At 42.6% G+C, this 23,798-nt stretch overlaps 1 pseudogene; it reads right to left on the bottom strand.

Moving 5' to 3' along the window:
• Positions 1-14,529: 14,529 nt before the first annotated feature.
• On the bottom strand, positions 14,530-16,746 carry LOC129076658 (four and a half LIM domains protein 1-like; annotated as a pseudogene).
• Positions 16,747-23,798: the final 7,052 nt, after the last annotated feature.

Genomic DNA, 23,798 nt, shown 5'->3' with positions numbered 1-23,798 from the left:
CATCTATCTATCTATGTTTCTATGTAAATAGAAACATATGTATGTAAACATCTGCCTAACTGGAAAGGGAGGCAGAAAGAGGGGGAGAGAAACATCAATGTGTGGTTGCCTCTGGCATGCCCCCCTCTGGGGACCTGGCCCACAGCTCAGGCATGTGCCCTGACTGGGAGTCGAACTGGCGACCCTTTGGTTTGCAGGCCGGCACTCAATCCACTGAGCCACACCAGTCAGGGCCTAAACAGCTATTCTTTTCTTTCTTTCTTTCTTTTTAAAAAACTTTTCTAATTTATTATTGCTATAATATAGGAATACTATTGTTCAAATACATTTGTCTCCATTTTCCCACCACCACTCTCCCCTGCCCCACCCACTCCCACCTCCCACCCTCAATCCTTCCCCACTTTGGCTTTGTCCGTGGGTCCTTTATACATGTTCCTTGATTTGACCCTTCTTTTCCCCATTTCCCTCTCTCTCCTTCCCTCTCGTTACTGTTGGTTTCTTTTTTCTTTCAATATTGCTGGTCATATTTTCCTTGCTTGCTTGTTTTGTTGATTAGGTTCCACGTATAGGTGAGATCACATGGTATTTGTCTTTCACCCCCTGGCTTATTCCGCTTAGCATAATGCTCTCCAGTTCCATCCATGCTGTCACAAAGGATGGTAGTTCTTTCTTTCTTTCTGGTGCATAGTATTTCATTGTGTAAATGTACCATAGTTTTTTGATCTACTCATTTACTGATGGGCACTTAGGTTGCTTCCAGCACTTGGTTATTGTAAATTGTGCTGCTATGAACATTGGGGTGCATAGGTTCTTTTGAATTGGTATTTCGGGATTCTTAGGGTATAATCCCAGCAGTGGAATCACTGGGTCAAAAGGTAGGTCCATTTTTAGCTTTTTGAGGAAATTCCAAACTGTTTTCCACAGTGGCTGCACCAGTCTGCATTCCCACCAACAGTGTACTAGGGTTCCCTTTTCTCCACAGCCTCGCCAGCACCTGTTGTTTGTTGGTTTGTATATGATGGCCATTCTGACTAACTAGCTATTCTTATTGATCTAAAATAGATGCTTGCTGTCTCTCATTTTGGCTTTCTATTTTTAGGTTAACAGAGAAACAGAATAGAGAAATACACACACACACAGAGAAGCATGAGGAAAGAGAGAATGAGAGACACAGGATATTAGACAGACACAGAGACAAATCAAGAGGGAGAGTAGTAGCAGAAACAAACAGAAAAGAATCAAGTGTCTGAACTGAGGTTTTACATTCCAGAGTAAGATGCTAGTAGAGACCCCAGGGCTGGGACTAAAATACTTTTCAAGCTAATGAACAGATTCCCAGAAAAAGCCCAAGAAAGACCGACCCAGAGACCCAGGTAGCCCTCAGAGGAGATGAAGGAGATTCCAGCCAGTCCTAGGGACAGGGAGATGGAGCCAGGGAGCCTTGAGAGTTCCCCCTCTTCTCCTGGGAGCTGACCCTGGCCCTTTGCCTGGTGAGGTGCAGGCACAGCTGAGGTGTGTTCTGGACCAGGCTGGCTGTGGCTGCTCCACATGTGTTCCTGTGTCTTTGAATGTGATGAGTTGATTAGTGTGAGGGGCAAGGGCTGCTTTTAAATCACCTCTGTCCATGCCACCTTGGCCCATTTTCTTGGTCACCAGTGATCTTTAATCCCCTCCCATCTTTGCTCCCTCATAGTCAGCGGCAGTGCCATTCTTAGGCACCACTTGTGCCCTCCTGGACCAGCCTGACCAGCAGGTTGACCTCAGCTCCTCTCACTGTGGTAAGTGGTGGTCATTTTCCCTGACGTAGGGCAAAGGCTTTTTCATTTTTGCCATTTGGGGGCCCAGGTCTGGTTTCGGGGGTTTGGATTTGTGGGGCTGTGTCAAAATGATAGACCAGGGATGGGGACCTGGTATCTTTGGTGTTTTGGGTACTTGGCTTTATTTTCCTAACTGGTTGTGTGACTCCGGGCAAGTCCCTTTCTGTCTTGAGCAGGAGTTTCTCATTCCCCAGGGCCTATTTCCTCAGCTCCTCTCACCGCTCTCTGGGTCTCACAGTTTGTCTCAGAAATTCTGTGTCTCACTTTGCTTCTGCCTCTCTCTAGGTCTTTTTGTCTCTTCTTATGTTGCTGTCTCTCTCCCCCTCTGTGTCTCTGGGCCTTCGTCGCTCACTCTGTTCTGTCTCTAATCTTGTCTGTGCTCTTTCTCTTTCTCTCTGCTTCTCTCTCTGTAAGGCTTTCTCAGTCACGATCTCCTCCAAGCTCTCTGGGTCTCCCTCTTTTCCTTTCTGTCTCTCATGCCTCCACCAGTGAGACTGCAGAGGGCAGGACTGGAGGCAGTGGCTAAAGCAGGGCTTGGGAGCAGGGCAGGGCAGGTGGAAGCCCTAGGAGAAAGAATATCAGACCTGAACGGCCCTCCCCCTGGCCCATAGGCAATCCTTCCCCTGCTCTCCTAAGCCCCCACCAGCTGTGTCTGCTGTTGGACCCTGCCAGAGAAACTGGCCGTAGTCATCTACTCCTGGCCAGGTCGCAAGGGCAGGATGCCAAAACATAGAGCTGGGCAAGGACTCCAGTGCCCGGGGTAGTGGTGGGGAGAGAGCCCCTGAGTGTCTCCAAAATGTCTGGGAGTCCAGGAGCTCCCTCATGTATCTGATATTTTCACCGTACTGTCTTTGCCATAGACATCTTTGCCACAAACATTTTAACTGCAGACATTTTGCCACATGACTAATTGGCTATAAGGCAGTTTTGCTGTAAGAAAATACAAAATAACTGATTGACAGTTGTTTTTTTTTTGTTTGCCCTGCTTTCTTCATTGATGAATCAACTGCCTTCAGCCAACTTAAAGGTATTAAAGCCAGTTGTCACTTTGCTTTCATTTCCCCATTGATGAAGCTCTCGCAGTGACTTCCATTTTTATGTCATATATAAACAATGGTCTGTGCAGTGACGAGTAGACATGGTGATGCTGGTCTCATTAACCTACACACATTTTAAGTGTATTCAAATATTTTTGCATTTCTCAGTAAAGCCTTATTCATTTTGTTGTTCATTTTTCATGTTTCATTATGTCTTTATAAATGTCCCTTTATTATTTGTCATGATTTTATGGCAAAATTGCCTCACAGCCAATTAATTATGTGGCAAAAACATTTGCAGTAAAAATACCATGGGAAAGGTGTCTACAAAAAAGATATTTATGGCTAAAGTCCCTGGAAACTGCCCCCGGCCCCAGGTTGGTTTACCATTCCCATGGGGGTCAGGGAGGAAGTGCTTATAGGTCTTGGGGAATTTGACGACCCTGGCCCTGGGCACATGGTAGGATAGAGGTGAGGCCCCTTCTTGTTGAAGTCCCACACAGGCCAGTTAGGGCAGGTCCTGGCAGAGGAGTGAAGCCTTAATTAAGGAATTAAGTAGCTCTGGCGTCCCTTGGCATCTACCCCTGCTTCTGGGGGTGGGGCAGTACTGGATCCACCCCAACCCCATAACCCCTTCCTGACCCTAGGACTGGATGGAGAGGGGCCTGATGGGACTGCTTCACTGGGGGGCCTGAGATTCATAGGAAGGGGAATTTTAAGGGGCTTACGTTCTTTTTGTGGTTTGACTTGCTTTCCCATTACAGAGGAAACTTGGGGGAGAGAGCACTGTATTACAGTTGATGTTTGGGCTGGGTAATTTTTCATGGGGGCAGGGCTGTTCTGTGCATAGTAGTGTGTTGAGCAGTCTCTCTTGCCTCACCCACTAGGTGCCAGTAGCAGCTCCGCTCCCAGTTGTGAAAATCAAATGAGTTCAGACACTATTCAGTGTCCCCTTGGGGGCAAAGTCAACCCTGCGGGGAAGTGCTGGTGTAATGGAAGAAACCGAAACACACCGAGGGCAGCTGAACCCTCCTCACCTCTAATAGGCCTCCCTTTGGCCCCCACCTTGTACACTTTTCCTGCCCCCGCAAACCTCCAAAACCCTTTCTCCCTACCTCACTCTGTTGATGATCTCATTTCTTTTTTGAATTGTTTATTATAGTTTATGCTATTACAGTTATCCCACTTTTGATGATGCTATTTCTTATGTCATGGAGAAAACAGCATCAACCAAAAGAGAACTAGCTCATTGTCCTGCCACCATGCTTGCCCACCTACCATCTGGGCCACACATGCGGACTCCCTTCCTCTTACAGCGGCCCGGCTCCATTCAGCCAGTCAGCTCCTCCCTGGCAACGGGGTGATCCCATTCTTGTCGGTGGCTGATGGCTTTCTCTTTACAGTGTTATGTTTTATGCAGATATGTAGATAAAATTTCTCCTTATTTATAATTTTTTGAGGTAAAAATTTACGTATGAAGGAACATATAGCAAGGACTCATGTACAAAACCAAAGTGGGGAAGGATTGAGAGAGGGAGAAGGGGGAGGAGGCAGGGGAAAGTGGTGGGGGGAAGGCAGAGACAAATGTATTTGGAAAAAGAAATTAATTAAAAAAATTGCATTCAGTAAACAAAAAAGAAATATACAAATCTTATGTGAACATTTGTTGATTTTTTAATGCATCCACTGGTATGACCCAAACCCTTCCAAAGATGTAGAATATGTGCGATCTTTCTTAATATGGAATCATCAATATCAAGAATGTCCTACTTACAAAATTGAACTTATATGTCAAAAGTTGATTGTTAATGTGAATTTAATCCAGACCATCTAAAAAAAGTCAACTTATAAAATGGAAATATTAAAAGTATAGCAGCTAATACAATATGATTCTGAGAGATTCTGTTTGGAAAAAATTGGGGTCTTATGGGGCTATATTATTTCATACCTGTTTCCCAATTATATTCTTTTGCTTTCCCCTTTAGTGTATGTAAGGTACGTGGAGGTGGTCTGGCTCTCTCACCCAGATGTGTGGGTAACCGGAGAGAAAAGCTCCTCACAACATTGAAGGAGGAGTCTGACAAAGCAGTGTTCCTGCAGTCTTGAGCCCAGGTCTCATGGCCTTGAACCCCAGATGTGATAAACTGCCCTGTAGTCTTGAGTAGGCTCACATGCGCAGCTCATGATAGTTACTTCACCTTTCTGGCCTGTTGTCTACTTTGTTTGGGGCTAGTATATGAGGGATAGGAGCTTTGGATGAGGTGGGGAGTCGGGGTGCCGACGTGGACACGGGCTTGTGGCCTGTGTGACTCCCTCCACACAGGCTCGTGGTCTGTGTGCGTTGCGGATACAGGCTTTGTGGCCTGTGTGATTTCTCCAGACCCAGGCTTGTGCCGGTGTGACTCTCCCAAATAAAGCCATGTTAAGCATCCCCAAGGCTCTATGCATCTTCTTCTGTCTACCTGCGCCCCAAGAGGACCTGTCCAAACTAGAGAGGCTGCAACACAGTGTGACTTAAAGAAAGAGCATAGTCTCTGCAGTTAGTAGTTTTGGGTTAAAATACAGATTCCATTACTTAGAATCTGTGTGATACTGAGTGTATTATTGAATGTCTTTGTACCTTAGTTTCTTCATGGGTAAAATGAACATAATATTTTACATACCTGCCCAAAATTCATTGCCTGGCCCAGTGTCAGAACACAAAATTGGTTACAAAAGCAAATGAATGATGTCAGAAATGTTCCTGACACATGGCTGACATTTAATAAGAAATCTTTTACATGCACATGCCTTGTACTTTTTGATTGGATGCTAGACATTGTGAAATTTACATTGTTGGGTGTTAGATATTTTGTGTTCCTCTAAGTATTCTTGAATTCTATTATGTAATGCAGTTAAGTTACTTGGAAATATTTTATGAACTCTTAATTTTGATATAATTTCAAAATTAATGAAAAGTTGCAAGAATAAGACAAGAAACTTTTAGGTACACTTTCTCTGATTCACAAATTGTTAACGTTTTGTCACACTTTATCTAATTCTCTCTTTCCTCTTTTTCTCTATTAACCATATTAAGTTGTAGAGCTGATGCTCCTTTACCACTAAATTGTTCAGTGTGTATTTCTTTAAAAAAAAAGATTTTATTTATATATTTTTAGAGAAAGGGGAAGGGAAGGAGAAAGGGAGGGAGTGAAATGTGCAAGATCAATCAGTTCCCTCTCACACGCCCCCTACTAGAGACCTGGCCCAAAACCCAGGCATGTGCCCTGGCTGGGAATGAAACTGGAGACCCTTTGGTTCTCAGGCTGGCACTCAATTCACCGAGCCACACCAGCCAAGGCTAAAAAATTTTTTTATTTATTTGTTTTTAGAGAGAGGGAAAGGGAGAGAGAAAGAAAGAAAGAGAAACATCAATGTGAGAGAGAAACATTGATTGGTTGTCTTTTGCATGCCTCCATCCTGGGACCTGGCCTGCAACCCAGGCATGTGTCCTGACTGAATCCAACTGGCAAAATTTCAGTTTTCAGGACAATGCCCAACCCACTGAGCCACAGAGATCAGGGTACGTATTCATATTCTTTTCTGATGGACATAATTCCCTCCTACTTGACTCACATTTTTTTTCTTGGATTCCAATAGCTTGGACCTCATTCTCCTACCTCAGTGATAGCTCCTCATCTGTGTCCCCTGCATCTCCCTAACCTTCAAATGTTGGAGCTCAGTCCTTGTACTCATATCTGTTTTGTTGTTTCTAATATTCCTTTTTTTAGTTGATCCATTCCAGCCCTGTGACTTTATTTATTTTTTAAACTTTTTATTTATTGATTGGAGAGGGAGAGAGGGAAAGAGAGAAACATCAATTTGTTGTTCCACTTATTTATGCATTCATTGGTTGATTCTTGTATGTGCCCTGGCTGGGGATTGAATGTACAACCTCCACGTGTGGGGAGGACACTCTAACAAACTAAGCTACCAGGCCAGGGCCAGCCCTATGACTTTAAATACCACCTATATGCTGATGACTTCCAAATTTATACCTCTGCCCCAAGCTCCCTCCTGAGTGCCACATTGTAATCAAACTTAATAAATCCAAAATGGAACTGATATTCTATCCCACAACTGTGCTTGCCCCAGGCTTCTCTTTCTCAGAAAATGGAACCCACTAATCTTCCATGATCTGGATCCTCTCAACTTCTTAGGTCCCACCTCTGCCATTTCTCTCCTTTCTTGCTCTGCTTCCTCCCCACTAACTTCTTGCTGTTTCCTGATTGAGTCAAGCTTATCCCATCTTTGCACTTGCTGTTCCCACATTCTCTCCCTCTCCCTCACCCCATATTGACTTGCTTTGCCCCATGTCTTAGTCTGTTCAGGCTGCTATAACACAGTCTGGGTACCTTGTAAACAGCAGAAATTTATTGTTCACAGTGCTGGAGGCTGGAGGCATGGGTGGGTGAGAACTTTCTTCCAGGTTACAGATTTCCAAGTCATAGAAAGGACTAGGGATCTATGCGGTCTCTTTCATAAGAGCAATAATCCCATTGATGAGGGCTATACCCTCATGGCCTAATTACCCAAAGGCCCCATCTACTAGTACCATCCTCTCTGGGACCAAGAATTCAACATATAAATTTGGGGGACACATTCAGACCATAGTGCCCCCTCACATCAGTTATGTTTCATTTAAATATCACCTCTCCAGAGAAGCTGCTCCTGAAAAATTTGTGTAAACTTCCAGCCTTTTCCACTTCTCCTACCCAGCTTAATTTTTTCTTCATAATAATTATTACTACCTGAAATTATATATTATTTGTTTGTATTTTTTAGTCTGTTTTAAGCTCTGTGAGAGTGGAGGTTTTTGTCAGTTTTGTATACAACTGTATCTCCAGTGCCCAGAGCAGTGCCTGACACAAAGTAGATGATCAATAAATGCTCATTGAATAACTGACTGGATGAGTGAATTGATTGTGGTCAGTGGTCAGGGGTTGGTTGGCTTAAATGTCTGGAGTTTCATGTACACCCCTATGTTCATTGTAGCATTTTTTATAATAACAAGATATGGAAGCAACCTAAGTGTCCATTGATAGATGACAGAGTAAAGAAGATATGGTATATATAATAAAGGTCTGTCTGGAAAAAGTCCAGCCATTATTAATATAATGAGAAGAGTTTCCATGATATGTAAACTGGCAGCCAAGGAGAGTAGACTGGAATGCACATACATGAACAGTGACAACTTCACTGTACTAGTTAGTGGGGGCAGTAGATGCCGTTGAGTGAGCACATTTATTGAGTGGCTGTGCATTCAAAATGACTGAGTGAGGGGACTTCTGGTCAAGATGGTGGCCTATGTAAACACGGCTCACCTCCTCGCACAACCACATCAAAATTACAGCTAAAATATAGAACAATCATCACTCAGGACCATCAGAAATTTAGTTGAATGGAAGTCTGACAACTACAGAATTAACCACATCCATCCAGATGGGTAGGAAGGGCGGAGACCCAGAACAGGCTGGTACCACATCTATGTGTGGTGGATAAAAATTCAGGAGGTGTATCTCGGGAGTGAAGAGTCCCAGCCCCAGACCAGGTCCCACCAGCCCAGAGTTCCAATGCCAATAAGATAAGCCCCCATAAATTCTGGGTGCAAAAAGCAGCAGAGATTGAGTTGGTGGGAGAAATTTCTGTAGTCCCAAGCATTTCCTCTTAAAGAATCCACACATGGACTTACTCAGATTCACTCCCTATGAGCTCCAGCACCAGGGTAGCAGCTTGAAAGGCACCAGTGGCAGAGAGGGAGGAATTGAAGTGTTCGGCATCAAGGCAAGATGTGGTGGACACTTTTCTCTCAGACAGTAAGGTGGGAAAAGATCATTGTCCCTTTCTTAGCCCTCCCCCAAAATAGTCACAGAGCCTGCAGGCCAGTGTTATACCTGAGACTCCATCAACCTGGCTAACACTGTTTGCCCCTCACTGGGGATTCCCTGAGACTTCACCCCACTTAAGTTATGGGCCCACCCAAGTTGTTAACCATGACTTATCTACATGAATGGCTGGTCTTGGCTCATGCTTCACAACTTCCTAAATCCTATCAAACAAGCAACAGCTGGCCTCAGTGAGACCCGAGCCCCCATACCTCTTGCTAAATGGCCCCAGGTCTGACACTAGAAGCAGCCAGCCTAGATTCACAGTTTGGCTTCACTTGGGAATCTCCAAGCCCAGAACAAGTAGTAGACATCTCATACAGTTTTATAGCTCATGCAGGGTGGCCCTGGGCAGAACACAAGTGGGGGCTGACCTTCGCCTGTACCAGCTGAGGAATCCCAGAGCCTGCACACCCAGTGGACAACTACAAACCACATCAAAGCACTGCCACCCTGCCCCTGCACAGCTGATCCTCCACGGAGGGCAAAGGTTGGTGGTCAGTGGTCACTACCAGTCCTTGCAACTGGCTGGCTTGGGCAAATCCTTCCCATTGACCTGTAAACAGTAATCAAGGCTCGAAAACAAGAGGAGGGTCTACTGAGCCCACCTGGAAGGTGCACCTTGAGTATGCAGCTTGGGTGATAGGGGAGGCTGTGCTACTGGACCCTGAAAGATACCTACTACATTACCAAGACACTGAGTCATCGCACCTCTATCTAATAAATAGAAACAAACACAAGGAGGCTTCCAAGATGAGGAGACAAGGAAACATGGTTCACACAAAAGAACAGATCAAAACTCCAGAAAGAAAACTAAACAAAATGGAAATAAGCAATCTAGTAGATGCAGAGCTCAAAACACTGGTAATAAGGATGCTCAGGGAACTTAATGAGGACCTCAACAGCATAAAAAAGATCCATTCAGAAATGAAGGACACACTAATTGAAATAGAGAACAATTTACAGGGCAACAACAGTAGAGTAGATAAAGCTGAGAATCAAATCAATGATTTGGAACATAAGGAAGAACAAAACAACCAATTAGGACAACAAGAAGAAAAAAGAATTAAAAAAAAAGCACAAAAACCAAGTATAGTGTAAGCAGCCACTGGGACAACTTCAAGTGTTCCAACACTTACATCATAGGAGTGCCAGAAGGAGAAGAGAAAGAGGGAAAAATTGGAAATTTATTTGAAAAAATAATGAAAGAAAAATTCCATAACTTGGTGAAGGAAATAGACATGCAAGTCCAGGAAGCTCAGAGAGTCCCAAACAAGATGGATGCAACAAAGTCCACGCCAAGACACTAGATGGTATTATGCTAAGTGGAAAAAGTCAGAGAAATATAAATACCATATGATTTCACTTATATGTGAAGTCTAAAAAATAGATTGAATAAACAAAACAGAGACACAGAGAACGTTTTGATGGTTGCCAGATGCGAAGGACTTGGGGGAATGGGTGAAAAAGGGGAAGGGATTAAGAAGTATAAATTGTCAGGTATAAAACTTGTTATGGGGATGTAAAGTACAGTGTATGGAATATAGTCAATAATATCATAACAACTATGTATGGTGCCAGATGGGTACTAGACTTACTCAGGCTATCACTTCAAAAGTTATATAGATGTCTAATTATTATGCTGTACACCTGAAACTAATATAATATTACATGTCAATTATAATTAAAAATAAACATTATTTAAAAATAAACACAAAAAACTCTGGGGTCTCATGGGGAATGGAATTAAGGAATTTCAAATGTCTTTGGCCAGATTAAAAAGAAAATACACTGTTTGATTCCATTGACATGACGTTTGAGAACAAAGGTGATGAAGGTCACAATAGTGGATACTTTGTGGGGGTCAAAAATGTTTTATATCTTGATCTGGAAAATTGTTATAGGGGCGTAGAGAGATGTAAAACTTCCTCAAGCTTTACACTTTCAAGATACATCTTATATTATATATGGTGTACTTCAATTTGAAGAGTGGAAAGTTCATTTTCAGCCTAACTGGACACTGGCTTGCTGCAGTGAGACCCAAGGAGAAGCAACTGAAAAGGGAGCATTAGAAAAGTTTACAGCACAGCAAATGAGCTTACACTGAAGGGCTGGTGTTTGGGGCAGATTTTAGAGGATTTTGGAAGTCCTTATTATTACCTGTTACAGTTGCTTTCACTGCAGTAGTCCAGGGCAAGCTTATGATCAAAGTGAAGGTTTAAAAAAGATCCCATCCTCACTCACATGCTGAAAGGTGAAGACTTGGGGTGGGAGTGTCTTAAGCCTTGCTCACCTGCCTCCATATGATCTCTCCCTAATGCTGAAAACGAAATTGGAGTTTGACCTTGATACAAGCTAGGGGGGTTCTAAGAGATTACAGAAGTCTCTCTTGCATTCTACCTATAGGCTGTTGTACCGTGATGGGAATTCAGGGGAAAGTTATCACTAAGGAGTGCAGTGAAGGACGGTTAAAATACATAACTCAGAGGAGCTGTGGTTCAGAGTAGTTAGTGAGGGATGATGGTAAAGAGTTTGGGAAGTCCTTTTTATTATCTGATTAAAAATGTCATCAATGGAAAGATTCAGAGGAGGATTAGGAAGGGCAGGTATTTGAAAAGTCTTTAAAAATCATAGGTTGAGCCCTGGCTGGTATGGCTCCGTTTGGCCAGTGTGGCTCAGTTGGTTGGAGAATCATCCCATTAACTGAAAGGTCATGCTTTCAATTTCCATCGGGGCACACGCCTGGGTTGCAGATTTGGTTCCCCGTTGGGCCATGTGCGTAAGGCAACAGATTGATGTTTCTCTAATATGGATGTTTCTCTCTCTCTCTCTCTGGAATTAAAAGTATCATGTATTTTGAAATACTTTCAGAAGGACAGAAAAGTTGCAGAGAGTACAGAGAGATTTTGTTTATTCTTCACTCAGCTTCATTTGATGTTAACAACTTGCATAACCATGGTACAATAAGAAATTGACATTGGTACATTATTAACAAACTACAGGCTTTATTTAGATTTCACCAGTTTTTCCCTAGTGTCCTTTTCCATTCCAGGATGCCATCCAGTGTCTCACATTGCATTTATGTCTTTCTAAAGCTCTTCCTATTTCGGACAACTCCTCATTTTTTCATGATTTTGACACTTGAAAAATTATGTTTTATTTTTCAATTACAGTTGACATACAATATTATATTAGATCAGGGTACAACATAGCGATTAGGCATTCATATAACTTAGGAAGTAATCACCCTGATCATTCTAGTGCCCATCTGACACCATACATAGTAGTTACAATATTGTTGACTGATGACCTCAACACTTCTGAAAAGTTCTGGTCAGTTAATCAGTAGACTGTGTCTCGACTTGGGGTTTTTCTGATGTCGTCTCATGACTGGATTGAGATTATTCAGTCTGGGCAAGAATAGCGCAGAAATGCTGTGCCCCTCTCAGTGCGTCCTGTCCGGGGTGCATGATGCTGTCTCTGATGCATCTTATTCTTGACAGTGTCGACTTTAATGGCTTGCTTATTTGTTTTCTTTCACGTAAAATTACTAGTTTTTCCTCTACTTGATAACCATCTTGAGGAATATATTGTATTTGAGACTACAAAGTTCTGTTTCTCCTCCGACTTTTGCCCACCGGTGCGGGCCTCCATCCAAGGACCTCGCCGACAGTTGTTACTGTGCTGTTTTCACAGTGAGTTTCCATTTCCCTCATTCAGCCGACATCTGTTAGCTGGAACTCTTTCGTAGTATCTCTCCTTCCCTATTTATTTAGCCAGTCATTGACTTATATATCTATAGACTGACGGATATTTGTTTTATTCCATGGCTTCTAATCCAATACTTTATTTTTGTCTTCTCAAATTGTTTCAGCTTTCATCGTGGGGCGCTCTTCAGGTTGGCTCCTGTTTCTTTTCAGCATGCCCCATCTGTTTTTTTTTAACCTATTAATTAATTACAGAAATAAAGCAGCATATTCACGAATTATTTCTGTAAGAATACACTGAAACATTAGATGATAATAGCTAATAACAAAATGTAGAAGTGAGGCATCGGCTTCTCTAACTGCTGCTGCATGAATGTCAATATGTATTATTATCTGTTCACTTTTGATTTTGCCTCATTCTACTATGTAATATAACAATGTACCTGGAATACAGTATGTAGATGATCCTGCCTCTCAGATAAGCACCTCAGGGAAATCTGCCTGTGGGGATGGTGCCTCCTCACTCCCCCAGAGACCCAGCGAAGCTCTTGAGGAGCAGTCCTAAGGATCACAAGGGACGTTGGCGAGACCTTTAACGCAGGGACAAAGAGCAGACGATTACTGTTACAGGGATTCAACTCGCTGCTGTTTTGAAATGTCACATGCGTGTCAGTTCAGTCCTGTCACCTTCTCGGCTGCCGCGCTGCAGTTTTATGGTTACTTCGGTAGGATGATGTCAAAACTACAGAAATGTGGGTGTGGGACCAGCCCCATTCCATGTCTCCTCGTCTCTGCCCCACTGCTCTTCCTGCCCAGCTGGATGCATATTGTTTCTTTAATTCCTTAGCTGTCAGACTTCCAGACAGGTCAATTTTCTGATGGCTGTGAGTGATAGTTGTTCTGTAGTTTAGCTGTACTTTTGCTGTGGTTATGTGATGAGTAGAACCATGTTTACCTCTGCCTCCATCTTGACTGGAAGTTGCAAAACAAAATATTATTTAAAAACAATTTTTTGTGTTTATAATTTTTAGATTTTATTTATTTATTTGTAGAGAGAGAAGAAGGGAGTAAAAAAGAGAGGGAGAGAAACATTGATGTGAAACCCTGAGCAGTTATCTCTTGAACACCCCCTGCTGGGGACCTGGTCTAGAACCCAGGCTTGTGCTATAACTGGGAATCGAACCTGCAACCTTTTGGTTCACAGGCTGGCATTCAATCCACTGAGCCACACTCGCCAGGGCAAAACAAAATATTATTTATTAAGAAGACAAAAACAAAAGCTAGTTGTGTTACATTTCCAGAAGTATTCACTGGGATGGTGTTCCTCTGACACACGCTCCTTCTCCCAGATCTGGCTCCACTTTCCAAATCACCTGAGTGTTCCATGCTTGAAAGTAGGAATGTTCAGAAAGTACGGCACACGGGGAACTCAAATATTAGAAGGTGCAAAGGCTGAGTTTAGAATCACAGCTAGGTTAAATTGTTGATTTTCTAGATATTTGTATTAGTTGATCAAAAGCACGAAAGAACAGAAGGAACATTTTGATAAGGAAGTTAAACTATGCATATCAGTAAGTTCTTCTGCTCACAGAACACAGGGTGAGCAGGGGGTTGGAGAAGCCGCTTGGAGTAGCCACTGCAACTCTTGTGTGTCGTGTGAGGACACGGTGGGTCCCAGCTAAGTCACAAAGGCATCTCAGTGGGAGCTCTTCCTGTTAGGCTTCTTGCTTACATCACTAAGCAGCTAAATGGTTAGTACTTTTCTGCTCTATGATAAACATGCAGAAGAGTCAATCTATCTAAGGGTTAGTTTTTTAACTGCAGATGTTGAAAAATTAACTTTGCTGCAGAGTTGCACTTTGCTAAATTATAGGATGATCACTGTGTTCCCTTATTTGAGTAACACTGTAAAATGTGAGAAAAGAGAGAAGGAACAGCTTTGAAGGGGTGAAAGCTGCTCTTTCCCTGTAGATGGTGTAGAGCAGTGGGTGAGGACGCAAAGAACAAGACAATTCCATTTTTCAGGACAGGAGCTCCTGCTACTTTACCACTTCCTGGCACAGTCAGGGCAATATATTTGTTCCCGATGGAAAGCAAAGCACTTCTTGGCCAGGTTCATGAGGAATGTGTTGTTGTTGTTGTTGTTGTTTTGCAGTGGAAGCAGTAGTCATGCCAGGATTGTCCTTCATGGGCCACCCCGCTGGAGCCTTTACCAAGCCCAGTGATGGGGCTCTTGCATCTAGCACACTTCTTGGCCACACAGTTCTTGTAGCCACCCACACAGTAACACTGGTCCTCCACGGGGTGAAACGGTGCCCAGCCAGCTTCGTAGAGCAGGTGACACACACAAAGCCCTCGGCATGCCAGGGCTGATCCCGGTGAGGGACTCCTCCAGATGTGATGGCCTTGTTGTGTTTCACGCCATGCTTGGCAAATTTGGCCCCATGGCAACTCACGCAGTAGCAGTCCTCCCATTTAAGGAGGAAGCTTCAGTCCCGACAACGTGCCTGCACTTGCTTCTGGTGAGTAGCCTCTGTGCCAGACGGTCCCCTTGTAACTCGCTTCTCATCTCCTTCCACAATGGGCTTGAAGCAGCCCCCTTGCACTTGGGGAAGCCCTCCTGTGTGGTGTGCTTGTTGTGCAGGCTTTTGTTGTCCAGGGACACAAAGGCCTCTTTGTCCGAGGGGCGCAGGCACTTGTCACAGTGGAAGCAGGTGTCGTGCCAGCAGCGGTTCTTATAATGCACCTCCTTGGAGTGTGCACCTGTGGGCTCGCCGTGTGCCACACAGGCGTTGGCTCAGGATTTGTCCGAGCACTGCAGGTGGCAGTGGTGGCCATCCTTCTGCAAGCACCTCTTCCCCTGCAGGGGTCCCTGTAGTGGTGGCAGCCAAGCTTCTCAGCCGTGGTGCCCACCTTGCACCCAGAGGGACCTCACTCTAGATGTGTGCACAACGGGATATATTTGGCAAGGGCTGGATATAGTTGTCAGCAACTTCCACTGTGCTGCCAGGGGACGCTTGGCAGTGCAGCTGTCCTGGCAGGGGCCGCTATCTGCACTGAGACTGAGGCGGGGCCAGCAGTGGTGATGGTGGCTGCAGCGGAGCCTGACCACTCCTTTGCTTTCTGGGACTACAGAACGTTCCTGGATCGTCTTATATTTTCCCTGCCCCTGGCCTGGAATCAAGCACTTCCTCAAGGAGTCCTGGCTCCTTTAAGCTAGTGGCAGGTGAAGGAGTGGGGTTCGGGTGGCACAAAATGAGAGCTCCAGTCTCCCCAAGGGCCAGTCCAGCCCCGAGAGTCCCTTGTTAACCCAGGAAAGGTTTAGAAGGGTTAGAATCATTGCATTCTAGAACCTGAGAATCCCAGACCCACCCCCTTAAGGCTAATACACCCGGGTTCCTGCAGAAGTGAGAGAGAAGGAATTGCCCCATGTCCTCCAAATCCTTTCCTGAGTCCACTTTCTATCTGTCTGCATGCTAGGATGCATGGTGGTCTTCTCTCCTCCTCCTTCCTGGACGCAAGGCTCCCTGCAGAAAAAAAACCCCACTCCTATCTCCCCGAGCCTCCTCCATTACAACCCTGGGGGCTCAGAGATGCTTGCTCTGACATGCAAAGGGTTGAGGGATTTGGGGAAGTGGCTTCCTTATTCAATCACAGACCTGGAGAGTTGACCTGGGACAGGAAGCAGAGATAAGGGCGTTGATGAACTGAAGACAGACCTAAGGAGCTGGTGATTTTAGTGGAGCAGAAGAGGAGCTTCCTCCCATGGGCACATCAGTGTGGGTGAGAAAACACCACTAAGCAGGTCCCCTAGTTTCAGCAATAGCAGCTGGACTGGAGGAGTAAGCAAAGAAGAAATTGGGAGGAGGGTGCACTTGGAAGAAAGTTGTAGGCAGAATCAAACAGTTCCAGATATTGCACCTCAGTGGCACATAGAGAAATATTGATCGGTTGTCTACTACAGGTCCATATGTACCCAGGGGCTCAAATCTGCAACCTAGGTATGTGTCCTGACTGGGAGTCAATTGGCAACCTCTTGGTGTACAGGACTTCACTGTAATGAACCGAGCCACCTGGCCAGGGCAGTCAGGGGGTATTACTCAAGGACTACGAGGAAAGGCAGCTTGTATAGCAGGAAGCAATGGAGACCCCAGGTACAAGCATAGAAGCTTCGCAGAACTGCCTGCGGGGGTTGGGGGGGCGCGCAGTGAAGAGAGAAGCGCAGCTGGAAGACATCAGGAAGGGAGTCATCATCACACATGGGGAGCAGTCAAACTCAAGCTCCAGGAAGCGGAAGTTTCCAGAGGTGGGAGCGAAAGAGATGGAGAAGGGGCCACATGGACGAGAGGAGACAAAACAGACAGGCCAAGTCCGTGGCTATTGACTGCTGGAGCTGATAGTGGTGCCTACTTAGATGGGGCATCTGCTCTGAGCTCCAGGCCCCTCCCAGCCCGACTCATTTGCTGGTGACCTGTCAGATCCCCAGGGGAATTTAAGGATGGGGGCAGGTGGGACTTGGATATTAAAGAGCTTTGAATGCTAGTTGGAGGGGCCTGAAGAAAGATGCTAAGCAGTAGGTCTCATTGTGCAGTGTTTAACTCTCCAGTGACTAGTAAAGATGAGCTGAGGAAGCTCCTGGCTGAGACCTGAGGCAGAAACCGTCAGGTTGCCTGTGATGAGAGGGCAAGGGAGCCGAGTTTACTGGGAAGTAAGTGAGACGTGCAATAGGGGAGGCATGGCTCCTCTGTCTGAACTGGGCTCCATGACCACGACCCTGTCACTTGGCTCCTGAATCGCTGCATCACTGCATCATTGCCCAGCTCCTTTTCCCACCTCTAGTTTTCACCTCCTCAATGAAGCCAGAGGGTGCTTTCTTGATATGACCATGTCTTCAACGCATTCATTCGTCAAGTCAACAAATATTAATCGAGGACCAACTATCTACATGCACTGGGAATACAGCCAAGAATGAAACAGAAAAATATGCCCTGCTCTCATAGAGCTGACATTCTAGTTGGGCTATGCCCTGTGTAACTGAGAGTTTTTTCCTAGGGTCAATGCTAGAAATGGAATTGCTGGACCACAGTGTATGTACAACTTCGACTCGCCTAGGTATTGCCAAATTGCTCTGTAAAGTAGTTGAACTAATTTACAGTCCCACAAACAGTGTACAAAGATTTCTCTGTTGTCCTTCAATACTTGATCCTATCAATTATAAAATTTTCCCAGTCTGATAAGTGTGAAATTATTATTTCATTTTTATTTACTTTTATCCTACTGGCTGTTGAGTTGAGTATTTCCTGTGTGTAGTTCATTTAATTTCTTCCTCTATGAGCTGCCTCTTAATATATTTGGTTTCTTCCTACTGGTTAATAGAAGTTTATTATTTAGTCTAATATTTTGTTGGAAGGCCTCAGCCCCTTTTAAAAACTTATCTGATTGGGTCAGGACTTCCTAGGATGTCCTCACTTAGGATTAACTCAAAATCAAGTGATTTGGGTCTTTAATTACATCTGCAAAATCCCTTTAGTCAGGCAATGCCACATAGTCATGGGAGTGTATCCTATTACATTTACACATCCCACCCTTACTCAGGGGAACAGAATTATACAAGGGCATGGTCATGGGGGACCATTTTTAGAATTCTGCTTACCACAAATATTACAAACACTTAAATAGTTTTAGTTCTTCCCAAAGGAGTAGTTTTGTTTTCATACATTCTACTTTTTTTATGTTGTTTTGTGCTTCAATCATTTATGCTATTGTATTTATTATTTACTTTTACCTTTTTTTAAAAAAATCATGTTTATTCTATTACAGTTGTCTCAATTTTTACCCCTTTACCCTCCTCCACCTATCCCACCCTGCCCCCTCTCCCACAGTCAATTCCCACTCTGTTGTCCATGTCCATGAGTTATTCATACATGTTCTCTGTTTAGTCCCTTCCCCTTCTTTCCACCATTGTCCTCCTTCCCCATCCTCTCTGCTCACTTTCAGTCTGCTCCATGTTTTCGTGCCTGTGGTTTATTTTGTTTGTTTATTTTGTTGAATAGATTCCACTTATAGGTGAGATCATATGGTATTTGTCTTTCACCAACTGGCTTATTTCACTGAGCATAATATTCTCCAGTTCCATTCATATTGCCACAAAAGATAGGAGTTCCTTTCTTTCTTTTTAAATGCAGATTGATTTCATTTATTTATTTTTTAAATGTAAAAATCCATTATAAAATATTAAATAATGTAGATCCATGATAAAATCTCAGCAATTAAAACAACATGACACTAGCATAGAAATAATCAAGTAGATCAATTAAATAAAATGAACATTCTAGAAACAAATGTATATACCTAACAATGTAATATATGATTAAGTTGATATTTCAGATCAATGGGGAAAATAAGGTTTATTCAACAAATAAGGTGCATGGACCACCATTACTTGAAATAAAACAAATATAGAACTCTATTTCACACATTATACAAGAAATATTCAGGTGAGTTAAAAATCAATATGTAGAATCTAAGGAGTTTTAGGAGAAAATACAAACTAATATTTTTCTTACCCTAAGTAAAATATTCCAACCCAGAAGCTATAAAGTAAAATATTGACAATATGACTATATTAAACATTTAAGACTATATAGTAATATACATATAAAAAAGTTAAAGACAAGTAATAGAATATGAAAGTATTTGCAACACATCTAAAAAAGGATTAATGGTTTGTGTTGTTTCTTTATTAGAGAAAAAATTCTACAAATATTTAATCAATAAATGGATAAAGAATAACAAATAGTCATTTAAAGCTTTTTAAAAAATATAAATAGGAAAGAAATATATAAAAACAGGTTTAGTTTCAACAAATGATAAAGGAACAATTAAAAGAACACATCATTGTCACAACCAGATTAATACGTATTAAAAAATATTGGTAATATCAAGTATTGACAACTGTGAAAGGAACTGCGTATGCATAGACTCTTTTTCTTCACCTTAAAGCAGTCCTTTTAGCATATTTTGCAGTGCTGGTTTGGTGGAGGTGAATTCTTTTAGCTTTCTTTTGTCTGGGAAACTCCTTATTTCATCTTCCATTTTAATTGAGAGCCTTGCTGGGTGGAGCAGCCTTGGTTGCAGACCTTTGCTTTTCATTCCTTGGAATATTTCTTGCCAGTCCCTTCTGGTTTGCAGTGTTTCTGTTGAGAAGTCAACTGCTAGCCTTACTGGGGCTCCCTTGTGCGTTACTACCTGTTTCTCCCTTGCTTGCTTTAGGATTCTCTGTTTGTCTTTGGTATTTGCCATTTTAGTGATGATGTGTCTTGGACTGGGCCTCATTGGATTCCTCTTGAATGGGACCCTCTGTGCTTCCTGGTCTTGTGTGACTTTTTCTCTCCTCCAATTAGGGAAGTTTTCCATCATGACTTTTTCAAATGGGTTTTCTATCCCTTCCCCATCCTCTTCTGCTTCTGCTATCCCTATTATATGGATATTATTACATTTCAGGTTGTCCTGCATTTCCCTCCATGCCTCTTCATGCTTTCTGAGTCTTTTTTCATTTTCTTGTTCTTTCTGGGAGCTTTTTTCTACCTTGTCCTCCAGCTCGCTGATTCAGTCCTTGGCTTCATCTAGTCTGCTTTTGATTCCTTCTATTGTGTTCTTCAATTCAGAAATTGTATTCTTCATTTCCTCCTGTCTCTTATTGATAGTTTCTCTGTCCTTTTTCATGCTGATATAGTTTGCAGTAAGTTCCTCATAGTTTTCCTGTAGTTTTTGGTAATTCTCTCCGAGCTCATTGAGGTCATTGAGCTTCCTTAGAACCGTTGTTTTGAACTCAGTATCTGATAGTTGACTTGCCGCTATTTCATTTAGTTCTTTTTCTGGGGATTCTTCCTTTCCCTTAGAGTTTGGGGGGGGCGTTTCTTTGTCTTCCCCCTATTTGTGAGACTCTCCTTTTTTGCTTCTGCTTCTTAAATTGATCTGTCTTGATTTCTTGACTGTGTTGTGAACTTCTATGGTAGGAGACTGCTTTTTTTCTTTCTTTCATTTTGAATCTGCCTCTGATATCAGATGACCCCATCTGAACTCAGGCAGTCTGTTCGAGACTTCCAGGAATCTACTGTCTTTGGCTCTCTCCTGCAGTTGTTAATCTAGTCACTCTGCACTCAGTAGTCGGGCTTAGACACCACAGGGTGGGGTGGAGTCCTTCCTCGGGGCAGGGTTATTGGGTCCTCTTACATTGTTGTCACTCAGGGGAGTGGTCTGCTTGAGCAAGATGGCTCCTGCCATATGGGGGATGAGTCAGCACCAAGATCCTGCCAGCTACCCTCTCTGTTCTCTCTCCAAAGCCTCCTTCCCCAATATCTCCGCAGGTGTCTCTAGCCCACTCTGCTCCTGCCTTTGCTGGAGACCAGTGTAAGTAGCTGCAAATAAAAATTTATGTGTTGGCCCTTTAAACAGCTCTTTGTGTCTCCAGTTGCCTGTCTCTGACAGAGAGCAGCTCTGCCAGTTTTCACAGCTGGCTGTTATCTGTGCACTCTTTGGGCTCCAGTGCTGTAGGCTGGAGATCCTGCTTATGGTTTAGACTCTGCTCTTCTTAGGGGGCTTCAACAGGCCTTTTCAATATCCTTCCTGTGCTGCCACCCATGGGTGCCCTGCCCACCTTCTCGAGTCTCAACCGCACTCCTTACTAGTTAGGTTGTGCTAAAGCTGATTCTTCTGTCTGTCTGAAGTTATAAGGCTCCTCTCTTGCTATTGTTCAGTTGTTTGTTCCAGTTTATTTCTCTACAACTTAGTTGTAATTCCAGATTGGTCCTGGGAGGAGGTCAGTGTGACTTCCATTCACTTCTCCACCATCTTTATTCTCCCACTACTTTTACCTTTTTAAAAGGCCTGTGTGTTTGTTTTTTTTTTTTTTATGCTGTTGTCTTAGATGCTGGACTCATTAATTTTTGATCTTCTTTTTTTAAGAAAAGATTTTATTTATTTTTAGAGAGGGGGAAGAGAAGGAAAGAGGGAGAGAAACATCAATGTGTGGTTGCCTCTCACACGCCCCCTACTGGGGACCTGGCCTGCAACCCAGGCATGTGACATGACTGGGAATTGAACTGGCGACCCTTTGGTTCACAGGCTGGCACTCAATCCATGGAGCCACAGCAGCCAGGTAATTTTCAGTTTTCTTATTTTCACATATAGGCACTTCTCTCTAAAGTCTAGTTTACCTGAATCCTCCAAGTATTCGGCTCTAAACTTTTTTGTTTGTTTTTATTTTTTCTATTACAGTTGATATTCAATATTATTTATATTAGTTTCAGGGATACAGTATAGTGGTTAGAAATATATATAATTCACAAAGCGATCTCCCTGATAATTCAAGTGCCCATCTGTCACCACACATAATTATTAACAATATTACTGACCATATTCCCTATGCTGTATTTTACATCCCCATGATTATTTTGTAACTACCAGTTTGTACTGCTTAATCCTTTCACTCTTTCACCCAACTCTCTGTTCCCTTCCCGACTGGTAATCATCATTTGTTCTCTGCATCTATGAGTTTGTTTCTGTTTTGTTTGTTTTGTTCATTAGATTCCACATATAAGTGAAATCATATGGTATTGGGCTTTCTCTGACTTATTTCACTTAGCATAATAGCCTCTAGGTCCATCCATGTTGTCACAATGGTTAATATTTCACTTTTTTTTTATGGCCAAGTAAATATTGTTAATTTCTGATATGAATTTTACTTGGTCCATCCATTATACAGCACTGTGTGTCAAAATTTTAAGCATTTTGCTGTTTGCTGTTCTCTTTTTGGTTATTTTTATTTTTTAGATCCTCACCTGAGGATATGTTTATTGATTTTAGAGAGAGAGGATGGGGGAAAAGAGAAAGACAGGGAAACTCAAACGTTGACGTGAGAGAGAAACATTGGTATTTGCTTCCTGCATTCGCCCTGACCAGGAATTGAACCTGCAACCTTTGGTGTAGAAGATAGCACTCCATCCAATTTAGCCACCCAGCCAGGGCTTTTTTGATATTTTTTTTTCATATTTAACGTTGTATCTGAGGCACTATGAGAGTAAAGAAAGAACATGAAGGTCAATCCCACATTCTATTTTAAGGAATCTTGTGTTAACAAAATCACACAGTTTGTAACCCATCTCAAAATAAAGCCTATCTCAGGAATTTATTTTTACAACACACAAAAACATACTATGGCATCTTGCTATCAAAAGAAGAGAGTCTGAATATCTGCAAAATCTTTCCAATCTGATCTCTCCAACATATGTTTTTCTGAGGTTTTTCCCCAATTCCAACCTAGAACTCTATGGACAAAACAAACAATACAGGAAGCTCTCTGGGCAAAGGGGCCTCAGAGGAAGTGGGATGTCAGCCCTGAGAATCAAGTCAAACATCCCAGTGTTCAATAAACATAATGCTACCAAAAATATGAAGGCCTTAGCACTTATATCAAGGAGACAGTTCTCTTTCAGCTACAATTTCATGATTATATAGAAAATCACTGTTCTTTAGTCAGTAAATTCATATTATACTACTAAGTATTGCAGGGTGATTTTTACCTTTTTGTGATGAAGAAGCCAAAATACTAATTAGGACTTTTAGAAACTAGAAAGGAGTTTCACTTAAAGTTAATAAAAATCAACCGGTGACCCAATTATACCTCCAAATAATTATTTTTGCTCAGGCTGCCAGGATAAATAAATTAATTAAAAAAATAGAATCCTCTATATAAGAAGATATATTTTTACAACTACAGACATAAAAAATAAAGGATAAGAGCTTTAAACATGTAATATTTTTCTAGAAGAACCATACTTGAAACTGTTTTCTACAGTTATTATATGAGCAAAGTAATAATTGCGGGAAAAACAACCTAAAAGTTGGTATTAAGCCAGTTTAGTAGCTTTAATAATTCTATTATTTCTAAATCCCACAAAAGGACACTGTTTATTGCAAACGTATCTTTAAAAAAAAAAGCCCTAATGTTGAAACTATAATACAAATGTTTAGTTATTAACACTATACTATAAAGCACAATGAAGAACATCTGATTTAAATTAAAGCCATGTTTTGCTCAGGAATACTACTGTACACATACCACATAGGTTGTTTTACAGCAGAACTAGTCAAACTTCAGATGGCATATGCTGAGTTGTGAGTTTGATATCATCCAGCTAACTGTTTATTATCGTCCTGGAAAGTCTGGTGGCATGTAATGTTGAGAGGCCACCTTGTCACCACCACTTCTTTTCTCACAGGTGACTCCACTATAGTAGGATGTTCATATCC

The sequence above is a fragment of the Pteronotus mesoamericanus genome, unplaced genomic scaffold (assembly GCF_021234165.1).
Source record: "Pteronotus mesoamericanus isolate MK-2021 breed Mesoamerican mustached bat unplaced genomic scaffold, CSHL_Meso_final contig_639, whole genome shotgun sequence".
Taxonomy (NCBI): domain Eukaryota; kingdom Metazoa; phylum Chordata; class Mammalia; order Chiroptera; family Mormoopidae; genus Pteronotus; species Pteronotus mesoamericanus.
This window is presented reverse-complemented; position numbering and strand designations above follow the sequence as displayed.